Source organism: Varroa jacobsoni, unplaced genomic scaffold (genome assembly GCF_002532875.2).
Source record: "Varroa jacobsoni isolate VJ856 unplaced genomic scaffold, vjacob_1.0 scaffold_1423, whole genome shotgun sequence".
In the NCBI taxonomy this organism is placed as follows: Eukaryota; Metazoa; Arthropoda; class Arachnida; order Mesostigmata; family Varroidae; genus Varroa; species Varroa jacobsoni.
Window position 1 is genome coordinate 183,476 of NW_019214325.1, and position 22,968 is coordinate 206,443.

A 22,968-nucleotide genomic window follows, 5' to 3' on the forward strand; every position below is an offset into this window, starting at 1 on the left:
CGGATCTCGTGCATCGCTGCTCTGGTGCTAATAGTCACTACGGATCCAACTGGGTCGAGCCGCTGTTTGTTAAGTAGCGAATGGTGAAAACTTGCGTGATGCCTTGGGTGAGTCTTCGGTATTATCAAACACTTCAATCTCGCCGCTTCTGCGTAATCGTATCGGTCAACAAGGGGGACGAGGGCGACGACAAAAATTGTCACGAACGGCTACAGATGTCAGTCGAGCTATCCTATGGGCCGACAACAGCGAGATGCCCAGAAGTCGACCAGCGGAAACACAAAGCACTCGAAAATAGCTTGCAAATGTTTACCTGTGCTACATTTACTACGGCGTGGCACGGGCTGCGGCAAAGGATCAGACTATTCTAACCGTTCACCCTGAGCAACTGCTTCATTCCCCTCGCCCAGAAAAGTCATTTGTTACTTCGCATAGAGCACAAACAAAATACGTCTATCCATATATTCGATGCGCCCTGGTCGATTGGTACGCATTTTTTTGGTTTGTTGATATGTCTGACTCGCCAAATTCGACAAAAGAACGAACGAACGAACGAACGAACGAACAAACAAACAAACAAACAAACAAACAAACGACTAATGCGGCATCGATGCTATTGGGGAGTCGCGAGAGAGCCATCTCACTTATGAAAAGTCAGATTAAAGCAGAAAAGACGATAGTACGGCTTTTTACTTTTTGTTCCCAGCCGAAAAAAATCGAAGAGGAGATAGAACCGATGTCAAGTGCGATACCTTCCTTCTGTCGTTGTAACCGTTGTCGTTCTATGTCGCATCGTCATCTTGCCGCCATCTGCATCCACCAGTAGCAGCGGCAGCGGCGGCAGCATCATCATCAATAGAGTGGAGCGGGCTGCACAGCATAGCTCAGATAGAGCTTCTGAGCTAGATGTCTAAATGGAGCGTCTCGGATTTTTGCTTTTCCTCTGTTTGAATCTGGCTCATAAGCCCGAATACGAAAGAGAACAAAATGCCGCCATGCTTTTTTGTTTTCAGCTTAATACGTAGCTACTAAGCAAGTCTTATTTTAATGATACCAAAAATGACACTTCCTGTATATCTATCCCTACCGTTCCCGGTCAACCCTTGACAAAATTAATTCCTTAATAGCGTCACGTTCGATAATGACGTCAAAATACGTAAATTTATAAAAAGTTTTACAGACGGTCACATCAGCTAGTGGTCATAAGTCGAGTGTCAAATCCAGTCGCTGATTTGAAACGCGTAAAAACTATATAGCTTTTACACCCTTTTATGCGTCGGCTCGTTTGACATACGGTAGACTCTGAGACGGCATCGAGGGACGGAAGGCGACTTTTTGTCGGCTTAAGCCACTGAAACTTGCAAACTTTACGACGCTCATCTATAAAAGAACAACTTTCACCATTGCATTGGAGCGCACTCTATGGCAGAAACGTACTAGGTACACCATCTTGGCAGCATCGAGGCCATGTCCTTAATGAGCGTAGGTTTGACTATCGTAATTTATTGGAAATAAGTCTAAACGCCCCACTAACTGAGCGTCGTATATAATCTCGATTAATAAAATAGATTGCAATTGCTCGATAGCATGGATCTTCGAAACGTTGGACGCAACATGACGCGAACCACCGTATCGAAATGTACAGTTATGGGTTTCCGTTTATTCTATTCCTGATGTGTAAACGTATTGGCCGAGCGTTAATAAATAGCCTTACACTTCCTCGTTAGCGAATTTAACGACGACAAAGTGACGCAGTCAGGTCACCAGGGCCTCAGGCGACGACGAGCACTTGTTAGCAAAGGTGGATGCCTTTTTTTTTTCGCTCTTAATAACCGAATCTGTAATGACAGAGCCCGGCTGAAGCTCTGCTTAGCTGGGCTTGCTCGCCCTTCAAAACGTGTAAACTAAATTAATTACGACTCTGCACGAGAAATTTACTGGGTTTTAAAAAGCGGCGATTTTTTCTATCCTTTTTCTAAAACACTTACGGATGGTCGGCATCAAACGGGTCACACCGAAACGTTTGGGTCTCGTTCGTGTCTTATCTCTATTCGCATGTGCCTACGTATGACATGCTTGGTTTTAGGATAGGGATAATTTAAGGATGACCAACGCCTCGGGGAGAGATGGGCACCGAAACAAATTTGAATGAAGGGTTGGCGTGATAGCTTTGTTACCCCATAACCTTGGCAATAGCATAGCTGCCTATCTTTTCACACATGAGTTAGCCTATTAGGATGAAGTTAGCCAACCTTTCTAAATAAAAACGACAATATTTTGAGCAATAGAATTAGCAAATGTCGTAGAAGCGAGCTCGAGTCATCTAGGTAATTTTGTATAATTAAGTGAAATAATATTGACTGAACGAAACGGTGATACGTACGGAGATTAGTAAAATGACCAAAACATAGCTTGCTGTTTTTTTTTCGGAAGCTTACTCTGTTTTGTGGCGGAGTCGGAAATGTCAGGAAGCAACGTCACCAGATAACCCTAATTTATTATATTTTGTTGAGAAAGGCCACATATAGGCTAGACCATCGCTATACGCTGCCGGCACCATATCTTCAGAAGATCGGGAACGCTACCAGCGGTCAAGCGTTGCCATGACGCGTTGACCGCAAAAGCTATCTGGGATCATAGGTTCGCATGACACGTCAGGTTACCTGACAGATCTATTTTGAGAACACCTGATACTACTGAAAATAATTTATTTTATTATGAAAAGTATTTAATTGTTTGTAATGCGTCTGAGATGTGCCAAGCTTATAGTGGTTGATATATACATATATATATCTCCGAGACGAATTTGTGAATACTAAAAGTAAAAATTAGGTATATTTTCTAGAAATTATCTATGGAAACTCTATAAAATGTATCTATCATTAGGCATGCTAGCGTAAAAATGATTCATAGATGGTAATAGAACTAAACAGTTCGAGAAAAGATCGGAAAGATCCGGTAACTGTACGTTATATCGAAAACGCAAACGTTATCTGTAGTTCTACCTGTATACGCTATGAAATCCTACTGCGCCCCTTTGCAGCCCGACGATCAGAGATAACACGAAGGACCTTAACACCGATTTCGTAGCAGTCGCAGAAGTTTTTTTTTTGTTAAGTTAAATAGCACTACTTTTCTAGTTTAACAAGCGCAGTCGCCAAAGTTTTAGATTCATCAAAATAGTTTACTGTATATAAAGATCGCACAAATAAATAAGTGACGGTTCCAATTGAAAATGGAAGTTATTGACGGATTTAGCGAAGAGGATCTCTGATTGGCTAATGAACCTAGAATTTCATTAGAGCTACAGTTAGCTAGAAGATAAGTTTTCAGTATCGCGTAAGACGTACGTAACTCAAAAACCAACATCTTATTAATGTGTGTAGTCTTTTTATATATAATTAGAACGGCTCGTTTCACGTACTGATGTTTTAGCAAATGCTAAGATCACAACACACGTTCGCTAGCGGAAAAAGGGCTACTTAACTTTTTGTACTGAGATCGATAATGTGGCCAGAGAAGTATAGTGCTCATTACTTCACGTTTTCACACACGTATGAAGGACGTGCAGCTGAGTTCCTGTCTGGATTCACGATTGACGCGACCCATTTAGCTTCATCGTCGTCGTTGTTTTAATTTTTTCGTTGATGTCGAAGCATCTCGGTTGGCTTCGCAGCTGAAAACGACACCTGTACGTCTTCAAGCTGTCACTAACCTACAAAGGGCTCGTCCGTCCGAATTTTAAAGGAGTAAGTAGTTCAGACTCCGGCCGGAAAGAGTGCTACGATAGATCTGCAAAAGCTTCTTCAGACACATGCTCTTCTGTTTGTACTTTAGGCATATGAGCTGTAAATGATATGAATGGACTGAACGAGCTCAGTAGGTATGTGTGCGCTATGACTACCATTAAATCAAACGACCTTCGTCAGAGGCTGTTTGTTGCCCGTTGCTACAAATTGCTGCAAAATATGCTGCATATGTTCAATATGGAATAGCTTTCGTTGAACAGTTAGATTGCTTCTATGTGCAGCTGGGCCTATCCATAGTTAGGCGGGTGTACTCAAAAGGTTAGGCTGTTCAATTGGGCAGACTGACCGTAGCACTATAACATTTTTAGGTTTATGGCACCCGACGAAAATAACGACATCATCGTTCCTAGATTTACAAGATACTAATTATACCGAATTTACAAATGCCAGCTAATTTTAGCTGGCGGTGCATGCATGGAAACGCTAGAGGGTCATGAATACGATACGATCAATTGGTGTCTATTTAGTGTATATATCGCCGCCGATAACGTCGATCTGTCCGACGGGAGATCCAGTGAAATCAATATGCATTTACTTAACAAAGTACACATTTACGTACGCGAATAGAATCGTCAATACTTCCTTCGAGATGTTGCGTTGTTGAATCGGTTCCGTCGCAAAGCTTGCGCAACTCATTGAGCAACAGCTTCAACTTACAAGTTCAGAAAAACTATTCTGGACGTTGACTTTCACTCTGTCCTTTCCTTTTTTTGGGATATACAAAATGCCGTTTAATTATGGGTAAAGAAGACGACATGAAAAGAATGGACTCCCTTTCAATCTTCTTTTTTTTTACTCAGACTTGTCCTGTTTCGTAGTAGGGTACAGTTTAGATTATGGGTAATTAGAAAGCAGGTCTCATGTAACATGGTTGGCAGTTCCATACGACTTTTGAAATTGTTGCACGCCCATTCAAAGACATGTTAAATACAGCCGTTGCTCATCACCTATCTTTGGCTGCTTTGTATGATGTGACTGACATGTACGTCAAAATCGGTCGGAATAATCTCGATAGCACAATAGAATCTTCATTGAGAATGGCGCCTAATGACACTTAAGGACGACGGCTGGCAAACAGTAAAGGCTATTGAACTACTTAAGTGGGACCAAGTGAATCTTCCGTTGCTGATTGAGGGCTTCTGCTGCTCGTTGTGTAAGGGATCCCTCAATTTTTGCCACTTGAATGGCTCATGAGTCCTTTTCAGGGAGCTCAAAAAAGGCCGATGTACCTTCCGATGGGTTTGCCTCGTCTCTAGCGATATATTCAAATGGTGTACATCTTAGCTCCAAGCTTTCGAAAGCAAGTCAAGGATCAGCTTCAATTTACTGAAGTGCACCCGTATGATATAACACACAACGTACATTTTACAAAAAAGTGTACGTATCAATTGCATGATCAACAATCCCTAAGTAAAGATCTCCCTATCTTAAAATAAAAACCTATCCAATTCCTCTATCAGAGGTGGCTTAATTTATCTGGCTTGGCTGTCAAGGCTATATCATGTTATGTACAGCGAGCGATACGATGGCTGTCGCGAAAAAGAAGAAGAAAAGGCTTACCTCAAAGCACAATACTAAGTCCTTTGTTATCGTTGTAACAATTTAGTTTTATCTTTGAAGTTGCACAAATACATTGAAGTTACTAAATGGCAAGTTAACTACTTTCGACGACTTTTGTTCTTGATAAAGAGTAGCCCGCTATTTTTTTATCCTGGCTTAGCTCAGTGAAAGCCCAGTTAAGTGCTCTTGATCACTGCAAAGCCATTATAGCTTTCTGCTGCATAATGCAAATCTTATTTGTTTCTATCAAGTTCTGCTTTCCACAAAAAAGAATATTCGTTTCTGTTGTTAGCTTTAAATATACCGCTCAAAAGCATACTAAGTGCCTGCCTGACAGCATATTCTATAAGTCGATAAATCTCCAGTGAGAGCCCATCGTTATTATGCTGGAAGAGGGCGGGTATAGTGAAGAGACAATTTCGAATGGATCCGTTAGGCAACAGAAGTGCTATGAATGGAAACGAAATCATATACATAAGCAGAAGTCGTCTGTCTTCGCGCGCGTGGACATTCAGAGCCGCTCTCCAGGCATTTTTGGCAGCTGAATGAAATATTAGCATACATATATATATGTATAGTACTGATGCCACCGTCGAGCAAGATAGGTTACAATTACCCTAACGAGACCAAAGAATACGCACGATCTATTACATAGATTGGTAGGTCGGCTTCTGGGCGATTTTGGCTACTATATACGTGTAATCTGTTGTGTGTGTGAGTCTTCGGTAGTCGCCATGTTGGTGACGGTAGTAACAGAGATGGCAATAAACGAAGCACGATCCGTTCCGTGACTGGAACGGTGTCGTCGCTCTTTCGCTTTGGCTTCTTCGGTTAAGACAGCGTTACCACTGACATAATTCACCAGTGTCAGGCACGGTCATAGCAGCAGCAGCGTACGCCATCAGAACAGCGAGTGCCGCCATGACACGCCGCTGGCTACGGCTATCTGCTTGAATGCGTAGCATGACTCTCCGTAGTATGACATAGCAGGAATGGGAACTACGACTGACAGGCTAACTAACTAGCTGGCTTTAAGCGTTACTAGGCAAAACGCGCGGCCACGAGTACGACGGACGAAAAGATGTTTCAGATAGGCGCCGATGCGGCATCCGTTGTTGCTACATGGTTGCCTAGCGTAGAAGCGCTATAGTTGCCGCTTCGACTGCTGCTGAAGTAACCGTGACAGCCTATACGGTCACTGTCATGGTGCCGGGTGGAGTTAGGATGAGTGAGCGCGATGAACAACAGCGATCTGGCGAGGAGTTTGTTTTTACCGGAACCCAAAAGGACATTGGATGTCACGGCATACTGAGGCGAAAGGCCACACGAGCAGCTGCGGCGCCACTGACGCACCGTGCAGATTTGTCGTCCCAGGCGTCGTTTGTTATCCGCGTTGAATAAATACAGCATGAACACCCCACTGTCTCAGCGAGTGGCCGTGGTATCGGCCTTATTAGCATTTATCCGTCGCTGCTGCCGCCGTCGCCAGTACTGCCGTTACACAGAAGCAGCAGACGAGAAACAAACGTACAAAATAGAGAGAAGCACAAATAGAAAGAGAGCGAGTTGAAGGTGCCGGACTGCCTCCGAGAGGATCTGGCCTATGGTCGCCCGCGACGCACCATTTCGGCATGACATTCATTTTCCTAGTATCTCTGATACGGTGTGGCAGGTTCACGCACACGGTTATAGATCGGACGCTATCATATGCTTCGTTCCTCGAAATGCGAACGACGAGCTTCCTGTTGGCGCTGTTAAGGATGGCTAGATCGGAGTCATGAGTACCTGTAATTGGCTACATGCAATAGTTATGTACAGGTGGAGTCGCATTTCGAGTAGGTGATATGTTGGCATTTAGGGATTTGTTAGAATTGTTAACACTGTATTTAATATATATATATATGTACCACGTGCGGCGTGAAAGGATGTTTGAGGACATAAATATAAATATTGCTGTATTTACATACGTGCGTACCTATCATCAGGTTAGCGCATCAGTTCTCTTGTACAGGGGACTTGTGATTGAACGGAAGCTTTTAGGAGAAAGGCTGTCCGGACATCTGACGATTAAAGGTGGCAACTTCATACTTACTGCTTGCTAAGGAGTGTTTGAAATGCACCCCACCGTGTCAACGATATTAGGCCTTGGGTGGAGCTATTGATGAGCCTTGCATAATAAGGCTGGAGTGATGCTTGGACACCTACCTGTCTCGTATTTCTGTATGACCTTGAGCGTTGCTGCGATAATATAATAAGTCAATTGTTCAGCTGGATATAGTTAGTGTTCCCTTTTTCGTGCTCAAACATGCGCCCACGGCAAAGTAAAGGACAAACAATCTGAAACGCGATTTCGCACGACCGAGAAACTCACAGAGCCATAGCGCAGCCGGTAATCAACTCGCGGACACAGAGTTGTCTGTATACTTATTATTGAATTTTATTTGAAGGAAACATTAAATGAAAGCCATCAGCCAGTCTGTTGAGGACCTATTGTCGCATATTCAACTTTGACTTTTATGACGACCCCACTACTAACTATCCAATTTGGTAACCTGCCAACCTACGTGAGATCAGTGCTTGTGTCACTGATCTCAGCACGACGCTGTATATGCTACATTCATTTCCTAAACCTTGAGGAAGCACTGCGGTGTGCGCTACCAGCTCATCGTCAGAATGTCCTGTTTGTATCTAACGTTCCTTCATTGGAGCCAAGACGCGAATCAAGGTGCTATTATCATTATTCTCTAAAGGGGGAAGGAACGACTCTTTATACAACGATCTAGCACTGTTAACGCCGTTACAAGTCAATGCTGTGTGATGCAGTCACATGAATGCCGACGACGTGTGATGTCGCTGGCTGTATTCGAAGTACCGTTTGATTCGTAGACGGGAGCGACGACAGCGCCGTCGCTGTTACCGTACAAAATAATGATCGTCATTTAGGTTGATTGCTCTCGATCCGCCGAGGGCGTATGTGTCGTCCCTAGAACGGCAGTGCTCTCGAAAATGACAACAAATAGGGTTCCCTTTCCTCCCTTCCCAACCCTCGCCTACCTCTCCCGGTACGCCATGCTAGGCTGAGTAGCTGATGCGCGGGTCAAGAGGAAAAATGATCTACCTATTCTGTCGCCCGTTAGAGCAGCTTATAAGTCAACAGATGTATTAGCCGTGTATATAACAGGATATATGTGACCTTAAAGACTGGTACGGCGCAATAAAAGGCGGTCTTCCTTCATATATTTGACGTTTTCTTTACTGAATATCATCTCATCTGAATTTAGTCAAGATGTCTTCATGTAAATTCTTAGTATGCGCTCGCTTCAGATGCTCGAGATATATATATATATATATATATATATATGATGAGACATTATGCTGAACTTTCATACTTGACAGACCCGAACTTATTGGGCAAAACGACTGTTGCCCCTTGAACAAGCACTTATTGATGAGTCGATCTTTGGACACGACCGCTTCATGCTGCTTCCTGCTACCGTAAGCTCGCATGTGTACGTATACAGAGTAACAAATAGCACTAGTAGCCCGTCATGGTCTCGAACCATGACCAGCGTCACTACGAGTATTCGTATAGGTACACATCGCGGATAAGGCAGCAATATTCTCATCACAGACACAGTCGTCCTTGCACATACGATCAGTCGCAGTTCTAACATTCAAAGAGATTAAATCACGAAAAAAAATAATTCATATAATAAATCTAGCCGCTGTTATTGATGAAATAGGCCCAGCATAGAAAAAAAAATACACAATAAAGAGCATACTGATTTTTGCAAGTCTTCATTATGTGCTCCAACTGTGGCGGCGACATTGGAACAATTCTAATTTTGCCATCTTTTCAAACCGCGTATGTCCCATTTAATACATGATGTGTCCTATTGTCTATGCTAAGGAACGAGATCACACCCATGCGACATTGGCCTAAGCGATAACCACAAACATGATAGTTCACCAGATCGAAGATCAATTTCTCGCGCATGGTTTAGCACCGAATATAAATACCAAATGTTAGCCAATACTCGATTGTTATTCCGCTTCAACCGCTTGGCCCAGACTCGGCCACGTTACACTTTATTTTACTATTTTTGTAGCCCAAAGCTGACGGCACGCCAACAATAGTACTTACCGTATATAAAAACAAAAAATACATTGTTCTGTTACGATGAAATTGTTAGAAGATATGCTGTACTGTAGTCGGCTTGGTCATTAGTAACTGCTTGTTAGCTAGATATCTTCCAAGTCGATATCGATATATAGTTCTTCATTAGTGGTGCCTGCAATATCTATGGTAGCGAATGAAGAATTGGAAGTTACATTAATCGAAACCAGCACAAAGTTAGATGGTAAAGTATCGCATACATTAAATAGCAGGCTTTGATATGATAGGTGAATTTGTACATTCATGCGAAAAATTGAATCACACCTGTATAATTTATTTTTTTTTAAATTAAGCTATTTATTCTGTTGAGGAAGAAAGTACAGCTATGGCGAGAAAATCGATTCGACGAAAAAAATAAATCCACTTTATTAAATGCTCGGATTATGTCTACAAATGCGTACATACATAATCACAGAGTTAGAGAGTAACTTTAGAGTACCTTACTTACGATTTACCTACGCGATTATGCATGAATATCTGTGACACGCTATAAAGGGTCCATCGGTCACGCAATGGTAGTATACACACCACGCTCACGACCGTAAATTGCCGCGGCTTGGCGGATCTCTAACAGTGAAGATGAGATAATGAGATCGACGACGACATTCGAATAGACTCATCAGCACCGTTGGGGGGACGGGGTGTTGTTGTTCTCTGCAAATACACAGAAGCGTCACAGCCCCACTCGGACAATAGCAGTCGACAGCGACTGAAAGAGGCGCGTGATCAGACATTGGCAGAGTCGAGTAGGGATTCAGCGCTTCACCACCGAACGCTACTGAACGAGCGAAATGCGAAACGTTTATAAGATAAACTCGGTAAACGCTATTTCTGCTGCTGTTGTTGTCATCGTCATCGTGTGGCAAAGGAGTCAATAAATGGAGGGGCGTGGAGGCGGGCAACGGCAATGTTTAACGAGTTCTACCAATACACAAAAGACTGGTTGATGTAAGGCAAGATTACGACTCATGTCGAATTGTTGGCAACTTTTACAAGGCGCTAGGCAGTAGACGATAGCTGATGTTATTACTAATGCTACTGCTGCCTTTGATCAACTCGACATCATAGTGATTGGTGTTGCTTGATTCGTTAGGGGCCCTCGTACACCTTCAAGGGGCATACAATAACAAGACCAAGAAGAATCGGGCGGGACATGCGTGTATAAAACTTGATGTACACGTGTATAACTTTTGAAAAGTTTGAAATCGACTCAATTCCACCGTCTCCACGAAGTAAAGCAATTTTACCATAGGAGTACATCAGAGCAGCTTTATCATCTCTGACGTAGAACTCTTCTTTTCGTTCACAATGTTGCAGTCGATGGCTTTTGCTTCATGATGTATTGTTACGTATATATGCATTAGTTTGAAATCAATCATTTTGAGCGGTGAGTAAATTTACCGTTAGAAAAAAAGCTACAATGGGCTAATGGGGCAAACGATGGGATGATAGTTGGTTCATTACTTGGACTAACTAGACATAGTGCAAAACATGTTTCAAAGATAGATCTAAACTCTCAACGTGAGAAAAACGTTCACAACGTTAATAAGTAAATCCCTCTTCCAAACACCGAGCCTCATATTTTTCCAGCACTTCCTAACTGCAATAACATCCACTACCTAATGTACCCTGTCGCTGGTCCTACGCTAATACCACTACCTCGACCCATTATACGCACTGTAATGCTTCCTTAAACAGGTATGCCTTAGTTTACTACGCATTAGGGAGCTAGTGTGTACGCAGATATTGTCTCCAAATACTAAGCAGAGGTGGACGCTTGACCACTTGGATAACAAGAGTTACACGATATCGTTGTTAGCATAGGCCATCAGAGAAATACTATATCCGAGACCTTTTAAATATGCGCGAGGATTTAAGCAGCCTTGTTTTTGACGTTATTGTATAGGGGTAATAGGACACGTGGCTTAGAATTAAACGAATCCACAATTAAAGTCATGTATTGTGTCTCAACTCAACTAATATCTATATAAAAATTATATTGATTCACTCTTCTTATCATCTTAACAAATAACACTCATTCACGATTCCTCTTCATTCTTCTAAATAGGCCAAGCCCGAAGGCCAGCTCCCCTTACGTTGGTCGGGTGGCTGGCTGGCTGGCTGGCTGGCTAGCTGGCTAGCTGTTAAATCTCCAAATAGCTGTAAGTACATGTATGCACCATACCGGTAGGATGTACAACGAAAAAAACAGAATGACTCGCGGCTCTTAACATCGTTTGTGCTACTTCGCTGCCATTGTATCTTGTTTAATCGCTGCTTTTTATGGAAAAAGCGAACAAATCAGCAGGGCCGATTTATCGAGTGCTGGTCCTTTTTGTCGCGAGGCCGAACAGCCCCGTTCCCACTCGCTATTCCCGTTGGTGTCGGCATCTCTCGTCGACTCCTATCACCAGCAGCTGTGCTACTAGTAGCAATCGCAGCGTACTGCTGGAGCACGAGCTACTGCGGTTGTTGCTTGCCACCTTGACTCTTCCATTCGGACCCTCGTCATTCAAGCGGCCATGGCTAGCCGCGCTGTGGATTTTCTTTTGGAAACGTTAAAGACCCTATAGATAACCCCTTATAGATGTATGTATACACAGATGCATGTGTGTATGTATAGAGAGATGAAGGAAAAACTTATAAACATACTGCACTGCAATGAGAACTCGTACAGGACTGATTGACACAAGTAGCTACGCTATTCTCAAGGCAGTGAGGAAAAACTCAACAATAGGTCGGTTGTTTGTGCAGAGATGAAAATGTATTTCCAATCGGGTTCTAAGAGGTGACACTCCAACAGACATTTTCAATAATCTTGCTGATGGAATGGGCTGTCCTAGCTGCCTATAGAATTAGTTTATCTTAATCATTTTCTAACTAAAGAAAAATAAGAGTTATAATAATCAACGGCTATTACCCCAACAGGATACTTCTGCTGAACGTCTTATATTGTTATCATATCACACATGATGTTCCTTATTGTTTAATTGAGCCCGAGGCAAATTTACGCTAAGTAAAGAGTTCAAATTAAAAAAAAAGGTCATGAACCTATCATATTTAGTTTTTTACTCGAGTCCATACCAATATGAATGTTGTAAAATTGAAGTCCCATAATGCTGTTTTCGATCCCAGTCGTTGATAAAAACATTTCAAGTTGTTGCTAAGCTAACGGTCAGCCAATGTCATGTTCCTCTGTCTTACGTCCGTCTTCGCTCCACCCAGTCCGCCCTAATTGCGAAACGACAAATGTAGACCGTAACGTAATAAATTTAGACAGGCATGCGTACATTCAAAACGACCGGATCGACAACTACGTTCCCTCATTGTTTTCATTCATGCTTTTCGATTATAGCTTGAGCTGGACACGAAGGAATATAAGCCTGAGCAAAAGCTGTAGAAAGTTGATAGCGGTACCTCCTCAGCAAAACGCGCCCCCACTACTCCGTACATTCATCGACTACTAAAAAGAACCATCTGGTAGCGCATAAAATGAACCTGGACAAATGAATCCTATCAACAAGGAAAACGGAGGCAACATTATGTCATTCATCTCTTTAATCCTATGGCTTTTACTTGACAGTGAAGAACATTGGCCGCTAGAGTTTGTTAACTAGAGAACCATTAAGCTTGGTTATTTAAGGTACTAGAAGTGTTTGTTTATGTCAAAAACTGTGGCTTCGGTTACGTAGATCTGTCCACTCGATTCCGGTCGGTTTGTCGGTCTAATTGTTGTATTCGTTCGTGTCCTGTCACGTTAACAAAGTACCGGTTCTTCAGTCATTCTATTTCTGCTGATGGATAAAGCTTTCCACACCCAACCTTAATAACGTAACGCTTGTGATACTTTGTCCGTTAGAAAGGGTCCTTAACTAGTAAATTATTTTTCATCCGCTCACATTAAGGATCTATTCGGTGGAAGTGAACCGATAGCAACAAATTTAAAGATAGGTTGGCTTACCTTTAATAAGCTGTGAATATCATTATAATGCGCATGTATGATAGAGCTTTTACCTATATAATTATAGGCGCTTGCGGTCATCTGTAAAATATTTGACATGTACGATTATAGGTTTAATCGGCAAATCACGGTTTTCTGTTGCGCCTCTCCCTACTTTAAAAGAAGTCTATACGCTAGCTATTTACACAGATCAGTGGCAGCGCTCGGTTGTATATGAATCGCTCTAAGTCTGAAGCTGAAAAACGGAGACCAGACCAACGAAGGCGATCAATTTTCGGAATGAGTTGACCGTTTCATCGTCACGCTGCTCGTCGGTAAATAAGAGAAATCAATATTGGTCTGGCACGGATTGTCGCTGCTCGTGCATCAGTCAGCACAGCTGATTGTCAACGAATTGCTTGGGTGGGCAATACCATGTGCTTGATGGGTTTGATTGGGCTTATTCGAGGATGACGAAATAAGCCCGGGTGCGCGGAATGATCGAGCAAAAAGACTGTTATCTGTCATTTTTGCCGTTAGTTTCTCTATGAGCTTTTTAAGGCTGCAATTTCCTAAATGGTGACAATGACGATAGAGTTTACGGCAATGAAAAACGTTGAAGGACAATCGAACGCTGACGGCGGTCGTTAAAATAGCGTAAGTTGAGTCGAAGCAACCTTCCCTTATCGGTCTCATAAATGTACGAAAACGAAGATACTCATTGTTACGCTTCTAGATGACACTGAGTTAGCTTAGTTCGAATTGCATCAGGATCAGATCGTAAGTTAAACGCGTATCAGTATGAGCAGAATGGCGAGGTTAGGTACCAATAACCAGTTTCAAATCCGAGCTACATTTGTGTGTAGCCCAAATCTCTAGCATAGAATCTTAGGTTATTTATTAGTTAGGTTAATTACTGTGACACGTATATGGAGCAGACTGCACCTACATTTACTGAATAGAAAACTGCGACAAAGAATAATTTAGGAATCAGACTTCAGTGAAACTTTCGAATCCGCTATTCTAGCCTTAACTTTTTCTAAAACAGTCTTCGCTAGGCATACTTTTGGCGTAACGAAAAATATATTTTTGATGATGTTCCTACAGTCTAGACAGAGCGGCTGACCCATCTGCCCACCAGTGTCATGCGCTTCTCATGGTATTATTACATATACCGATAAAAAGACCGAAGGATTGTTGCTCGTTTTTGTACTGCTTTTTGTCAATGGGTGAGTAATCGGCTGAACAAAAAGCTTCATCTTGCATATTAAAAAGATATCTAGATAAATTCATGCTAACTAAATCAATTATATTCGGTGAATAAGATCTGTTTACGAATATATGCTGCCAACGTGCAGAATCATATTGTTCGTTCAGATTGTGGGTTCGGTAAGCACCGTCTGTGCAGCGTGATGCCTCTTCCGTTCACTGGCGACCTTCCGATTAGCAGATTCTGATCTGATCAACACATAAAGTTTGGTATACTCTCGAACATTACATTAAACAAATCGTGAAAGTATTTTCCTTAATTGAGACGCCTGTATAACCCTCTCGGGTTATCAGCAGCTAGCTCCATTTTCGGTCGTAAATTTAGTCCGGAGTTTGTCTTCTGATCTCATTGCTGCTGCTGCAGGTATATTATTACTGCGAAAACAATTGTCCGAGTCACCATCGTATCACTATGTTCTTGTAAATAGCAGTATACTGTTAAATAATCCGGTTTCATCAACGATAGCAGCTACAGAACGAGCAAGGTCGTTTCATAACTTTAACCTTCGGGGACCTATAACCGTTCACCCAAATGGAAACCAACAAGCGAGATACGAGTTCCGAGCACTGTTATATAATAGATTACAAATACGCACATTGCGGTAAATACAAGGATCGGGTCGGCCCGTCATCGAATGACCTTTCGATTTTTCCGCTTCCTGATAAAAGTCGATAGAGCCCCGTGGAGAATCTCAAAAAGTGCATCGAAAAAATGTTATCGGTGTTAATTGTAAGTGTATGAATTCTTGCTGGCAAAGTCAACGATGTAGACCAGTTGGGCCTAAATGGCCTAGTCAATATATAATGAAACACGTAGAATTAAGGATCATTTTTTTTTGGTTGAGGTGAGAAGTAAGGATATTTTCATCTTGTTTTTTTTTTTTTAATCTTCCATACGATATTATTAGAAACGCTTCATGTATGTGTTCTCGAAGTAGCTCTAGTTAAAAATGCTTATAAATGAGAAGAATATATGTTTTTCTATCAATACCGCCGCTTGACACGCTCGGCTGATTGTCAATAATGTGATAAAACTTAAAAGTAATTGCTTTCTATTTATATTCATCTTGATTTCCAACAATTAGTAATATTTATATTAAGCCCAATACACTAGGGAAGGCTGTCTGTCATAGCGCCCGGCGATTTATGTAACTTACCACAATGCAGGTCATGTATCAGTCCTTCCCTTAACGGTAATACCAGAGCAGATGAAATAAGAACTATATAGCAGCGGCTTCACGGTTTCATGGTCTCACATGTAAACTCAGCATGGAACAACAGGTAAAGGAACCGTTGTATCAGGGTTGTACTTGTTAAGTTATTACTCAAAGTGTTTAGAGTAAAGCCATGACTCTTCCTATGGTCCCAGTTTGCAGAAACCGAATTTCAGTTAAAACTTAGCAACGATGCCCTTGTGGTGCGTTCTTCTCTACGTGGAGCTCAATCCACCTAACAGGTCATGGATATGCGTGTCTATTTCCACTGTTATATTTTGTAGACATTGCGATCGGCAGCCAACTGCGTCTAACTGTTGCCCCTAAAAATGCGAGTCATTTTTGAACGACGTTTAGATAACTAGCGCACCCAGACTGGTTTCTGCAGATCTCTATAGTACGACTTTGCGCTGCCACCTCCCATGTTTTTGACGTCTACCCTCACCCTCCGTTTCTCCCCCGCCTCTTGCCGCTCATTTATCTAAATGGGTAATAATTTTAACGAATCGTAACCGAACTCGCGGATGATTCGAACGGATGGATGCAATAATAATGGCCATGGTTTGCTTTATCGTGCGCAGTTTACTTTTGGATTGACCTGTGATTCAGCGAAGCCTAAGGCAAAGACGTGCAGTCTTCACTGGCGGCAGCATTAGCCGAACAGCCCACTTCAACCCCAGCCAGCCAGTGCTTTGGGAAAGCGCCAGCAGAAGAAAGAGTTTTCTGCAGCATAATGTGACGGCGATGGCGCTGCTACTCGTAGCGGCAGCACCAGTACAATTGTTGCCGCGCCTGCTTCCATTGCTTCTATTAAACATATATATATAGCTGGCTGGCTGGCTGGCTGGCTGGCTGGCTGGCTGACTGACTGACTGCTACTACTACTACTACTACTACGAGAATGCTCGCTGCGTCGAAACGGTCCACGCCGGCGCCGTTTCGGCTGCGGCCGACGCCGCAGCTGCTACTGCAATGGCCCTTGCTGCCATTCTCGCCGCTGCTTGCTGCATAACAGTTGGGTCACGATCGAACCCACAGCAGCAATCACCATAGATGCCGCCTGTTGGCCCGCTCGATTCTCTCACTGTTCTGCACACTTTTCATTCGTCACAGCGTTATGAAGCTAGGCTATCGAACGCGTCACCGATCAACCGGAACGTTCGTCTTCCGTCGATGAGAGCCGCGAAATTCGCCCAAGAAACAACAACACAGAAGGCAAAAAATGTTGCAGCTACGGTAAGTGTGCTGGTCGCCTGCCGGGGTCGGGATTTGTCTTGCCAACGACTTACCCTCTCAGTGACTGAGCTGTGCGACCATTTCCATTACCGCTGCTCCTTGTTATTTGTTGTTTGTACGTCGAGACAGCCGCTGCTACTGCTGTTGGCCGTGGCGCCACCGTATTCATAATCAGATCCCACAGTAACAATGACGGCTATTCGGTTCGATATTGGCCTTAAAGAGGGCTGACTGTCGCAGCAAACGCTATCAAATTAGTTTATGTTTTTCACATATATTTACATTGCAAACGTGTAACCGCGGACGATAATGATACTGTTGACGACGGGACGACAATGGTCTGCTTGCGAAAAGAACAGCCCCATAGGTTCTAAAAAATCGTATAAACTTTATTAGTATGATTGTATAGGTGTAGAGTAAAAAAAAAAAAAAGCTTTCACAGGCTGCGTAGTTTACTGGAAGGCGTCGTTGTCGGCGTTAAGACACGATCCAGGCACACGGTTGCGAGCTTTTGTGTGGACATGCCTGTTTAGTAGGTACGTGCTACTCGTATGAGCTGCAGTCTGGCCATAGCTATCGTTATTGGTTACGATGTGCGTAACGCAGACGAGACCCTCTGCACTGTAATGCTGTATAATTCCCGGCTTCGAATAATATATAGACGTAGTCACGGAAGCCATAAGGTGCGCACGTGTGGCCTCGGAGCCACGTCTGGTTTTACTTTCCCTCCCTACTGGGATCATAGCTAAGCGTATTTATACCATATGCCTAGCACAGTGTATGTGATCTGTCTCTGACATGTTGCATAAGTGAGAGCATTCGTAAGTTTATGTCGATGAAACGTCTGATATTTTCAATGCTAAATAGTAAGACGCAAATAGTTCAAGACATAATTTGTTACTTACGGCATTTTAGTTTGTAAGCGAGAACCTACCCACGACCGGTCGCGCTTTTTGTACGGAGTCATCGATGGGCGAGGCTACGTAGTTCTCATTGACCTCTGATTCGAAGAACTTCATCAACTAGCGTCTCCCGAATTCTTGTCTATGGGCACAAACTGTGTGAAGGTCAAGAAAGCAAGGTTGACCTGTCCGGAGAGGACCAGCGTCGTCCTAAGAACAGCGATTCGTCTAGCTCAATATGTGCACGAAATTAATATCGTGCATGTGCCGAGAACGAGGATGCCACCGGCGTAACTTCACTGGTCGCTGACGTATCGTGCTCTCTACATTTATGCGATCTATCAGATCCCGCTGTTACGCCGCTAACAACAGCTGAGCTAGCTAAATTATTATCTGTCTCTATGATTTTATATTTTTTGGATAAGAAAGTAAATGCCAGCCCGCTCAGCTGAGCTTCCGTCTATTCGTTCCTCTTCTGTTTGCTATTAGTGGCTAATATTAGTGACTTATTTAGTACGCATACACGTTTATAATTAGAAAAATGACTCCGTAGGAATTCATATGTTCCCTTATCAACGCTTTGTTACAGTAGCGCCGATTCACTGTCAGTCTATGTACTGTAGATTAGTTACAGAGATATGTCATTACCAGCCACGAACGGATAATTTATAGCGGTGCCATTTACATATAGTGATGATGATCAGTTAAATGTAGATTTCTTCAGTAACCATGTCCATGGATCTATATCTGTATACAAAGTGCGCATAATAACAATAATACGTATATTATAATTTCTAGTTTATATATAATCATATAGTTCAGACCTTTTTCCATTGTTCTACTCTCTAAATGTTGAGCTTTGTTTTAAATAAAGTGAAAAGTCACATGGCACCGGCCAATATCGGCGTCTGAATGAAACGTATCCTGTATTTGTGGCGAGGAGATGATCCACCAAAGATGCCACGCGGGTGGTGGGTAAATACCACCGCCCTCGTAAAATCGAACCTTCTCATCACCGTGCGGTAACACGTGATGCTCGCGTCTCTTAATAAACGATAACGTTCCTTGAACAGAAATTCACACCGTTGACAGATTCAATGGACCATGTCGTTAGTTTCCAACATTGCCAAACACCATGGTGCATGTACAACGAGTAGATAGAACGGGCGCTGCTGTAGCTCATGCTGGTTGAGCATTTACGCATTGCAAAAGCTTCCCGAGTTTTGCCTGCCGTCGTCTTCTCGACAAACCTATTTGCTACTGTCCCCGATGAAATCAAATCTAAGGGAAAATCAAGGACATCATAAAATTTTACCAGCGCAGGACTCCACCAAAAAAATAAAAGGATAGCTACAGTGATCATTCTAGCGGTAGGTAACACCCGGCACCGAAGAATTAGTGCCGAAGAAAACAGTCGCGCGTTTCTTAAGCTCTACCCTCGCTCGGACAGATTAAGTCGATCGTGGACAACGCCTTCAAACAAGGTAAATCACCATGGCCGCCACAGTACGGGAAAGGCAGGAGGTCCTTGTCTCTGTCAAAGGTACGCGGCATTGTAACAATGCATTTTATGTATCTATTGGCGATGGATTTTTTATTCTTTCAGTGGTAGGAGTAACGCAAAAGACACGGAGGCACAACTACAACAACATGACCAGTGTCTACAAATTTTGACGCGACGGATACGCCCTACTAGTGCATCTTGTAACGCCCTTGGTCTGTCGTATGATGGCGAATAAACGAGTGACTGGGGGTCGCTCCTTCTTCAAAAAATTCTGCCACGCACCTTATAAGACGGGCGACATTGTTCCGATAAATGAATGTACCACAGCAGCATAATGTTAGAAGATTTAAAAAAACTGGGACAGTTAATTGTTACGTATTAACACCAGCCTTCAATTTATATTGTTATTATTATTATATTGCTAAAAATCCCTCTCATACACAGTCGTACATGTGTCTGATGACGCGTTCCCCTAAAGCAGCCTACGCAGATTAGACGCCGTTATCGGATTTTCTGTCCTACAGCATCAATTTTTTTCGAACGAATGAGTATTTTTTTCTGCCAAAATGGTCTTCTCACATTTTCAGCACCCTGCATACCGTGAACAGATAGAGACAGGACTCGTTAGAAAACTGTTCTGTTGATTTTTTCAACATATATTTAGACAAAATGGTTCTCTTCAATTATCAATATACGTTGTTTCAAAGGAATAATGCATTGAAATATGGAGCTTGTTCGATATTTTGCAAAATCTAGGGAAGTAATGTACAGTTTGAAGTATCAAATCGTATCTGAAAAAAGAATACCTATGGTTTTTTGTTCTGACATATGGCCGTAGAGGCCGCTTGCCATAGGGTTGGAGCATGCCATAGGGTTGATATAAAAAATTTAAATCGTTCTGGTCTAGTATAGTTTAAATTTAACGATTTCATAAATAAACTATCAAGAATAGTGGTAAGAATGGAGTATATTAACAAACGAGTTAGACAAGGCTAAAACAAAGGCCGCAGGTCTGTTTACTAACCCTGTCGCTTCAATCAAAAGAACTCAATGAACTTAGGAAGAACTCCTCAATAATTCTAACAATAAACAAATCTGTGCTTATATAAATGCACACTTGTATGATGTATTTGATGGATCCACTTTACATTGAGATATTTTATGTGAGCCTTTTGGCTAATTCAAAGTAGCACGACCACATAGGTAAAAAGCATGACGCAGATATTTCAACAAAGTGAAGCAATCATATATTGGACTTCGAATTAGTTATTAATAGTCACAGAAAATGACGAAATCTATGACGAAGGTCTAGCGACTCCTGAAATTTCTCATGATTCAAGCATAGCGGATCTTGTTTTCTCAACGTACCCACCTTTACCGGGTTGTCGATAGATACATATTTCCCACAATTTATAGCGCCTTACACTTAATACAAGGTAAATATTTTTATTTATATGCGTTGTATATCTTTCCTAATCTCATGTAAGATAGAGGAAAAATGCTTAATCTTTTCAAAGGAAACGAAGTAGAGGAAAGCACATTCGTTTTTCCGCTCTATAGAAGTTAACACTGCTTTTAATGTCGTGATCAGCCTTTTAGGACGAAGGCTTGAAAATCTGCTCATTTGAAGAACGACATCTGCACATACTGAAGTCGTTCAGTAAGCGACAGAAAGGTGCCTTCTCTGCAAGGACAAGCCGCTTTGTCCAGAACAAGAGATGTCATAATCGTAACTGCGAGGTGTAATTACATCTCCAGTAGCAAACTAAACGGAAATGTCTATTACATCTTAGACGACACGCAGAAGCCCACATGTTGTTTTGGTATAAGACATTTTACATTGAAAGGGCTCATGGGCAAATCGTTACAGGCTTCGCACTCGTCACACAGCTGCCCCGTAACATATTCAGAGTGTAATAAGAGCATTCATGTCAACACTATGCCATATAATGCTGCCGATTTAGTAAGAATAATACGTTATTTCTTGTAAAAATATTCTAAAATCTGCTTTGCTACTAAAATTGAGCTTGTCTTGTTTCCCATCTGTCGACTAGGTATCATATACAAACACAAACCTTGGGATGATACAAAAATAATTATTATCCCCTTTAGGGACTCGTTGCTAACGAGCCGCCTTGTACTCGTCTATTGACCTCAATACCGGTAAGAACGGTAGAAAGAGATGACATTACTGTTAGTGCAAGAAGATACACGCTCGATATCTTAACCGTTGATTAGTCGTTTAATTTGGCTGAAAAATAAGGATTTTAGGGCTTTGAATATCCTGAACGATGTATTAAGTGAAATGAGCAGATTTCGGGTCCTGAAGCGTGTTCCCTCGTTTTCGAGTCCCGTTTTCTCCATCGAATTATTAGGCTGCCAAGTCCTCATACGTACCCTATGCCTAGGTCAAATCGAAGCGCACCTCTGGGTTCGCGGAACTGGTTGAATTCCATCGGTTACGAATATAAATACTGAATAGGTCGATTTACTTGTAAAATGCTCGTAAGGCACATAACTAATTCTGTGCCATTTTCGCACCTTGAACTTTTCGTTTATGTTATTTGTTTCGCATAGGGACACTTCTGGCCGTTCTCAGTCCCAAATGGCCTCCAGCTCTGGCGGACTTATGCCAGGCGCGCGCCTGCCGCCGTGTTACAAAACAATATTGGATTGTACAGATGTGCCTGATCGGACAAGCAGGGATAGCCTAACTAGATTTATATACGAACAAATACTCGAAAGCAGAGATGCGTACATACCGGAGTAATGTAAAAGTCCTACTAGGTCCTAGGGAGCAAAGAAATTTATCCACTCATCCATACGAATACGAATATATTCCATTGATACAAGTATACATTATGCTGAACATGTACAATTCAGATCTTAGACTGGGTATTGATCGAGTGCAGATGAATGCTTCATAGTACAATAGACAATTCTGACCTCGAACTAGTGATCTCAAGATAACACCTAAATCCACACGCCGCGTATGCCTCATTGATTAACGCGCTATAATTTCAGAAGTCATTCATCCACAGATCAAAAGCGAAATTTTCCCCCATTGATCGTATGCATATACGAAGCGCCTTCGTTCACTATTTGCTGAGGGCATAGATGCAGGATATGGCTCCAACTTATCTTTCATATAGATACAAACTTCACAAATGATTGTTTCTCTTTTGTGGCTGACAGGAACAAAAATGACTTAGTTTGCATAAAAAAAAAGTCGAGTATTCATATGAAGTAGAATTAAGCTATCATAAAATCGCCGGTGTACATTACTTATTGATTAGAGCGACGATTTCTCACGACATACATAATTCGGGATCAGTCCCGCTCTCCGCTGTAATTATA

At 42.3% G+C, this 22,968-nt stretch overlaps 2 long non-coding RNA genes across 5 annotated transcripts in view; one reads left to right on the forward strand and one right to left on the reverse strand.

The window, feature by feature from the left end:
• Positions 1–12,395: 12,395 nt before the first annotated feature.
• On the reverse strand, positions 12,396–16,327 carry LOC111269903 (uncharacterized). Its single transcript, XR_002685992.2, has 3 exons — positions 15,913–16,327; positions 13,508–13,588; positions 12,396–12,777 (listed from the first exon to the last, which is right to left on the reverse strand). It is a non-coding gene; the product is annotated as an uncharacterized LOC111269903 (long non-coding RNA).
• A 157-nt stretch (positions 16,328–16,484) lies between these two features.
• The window catches only part of LOC111269914 (uncharacterized), a 38,329-nt gene continuing 31,845 nt past the window's right edge, over positions 16,485–22,968 (forward strand). The window contains exons 1-2 of one of the 4 annotated variants that reach the window (XR_002685995.2): positions 16,485–17,205; positions 18,121–19,650. This is a non-coding gene — a long non-coding RNA (uncharacterized LOC111269914). The other 3 variants (XR_015314724.1, XR_015314726.1, XR_015314725.1) reach the window with 3 other exon arrangements.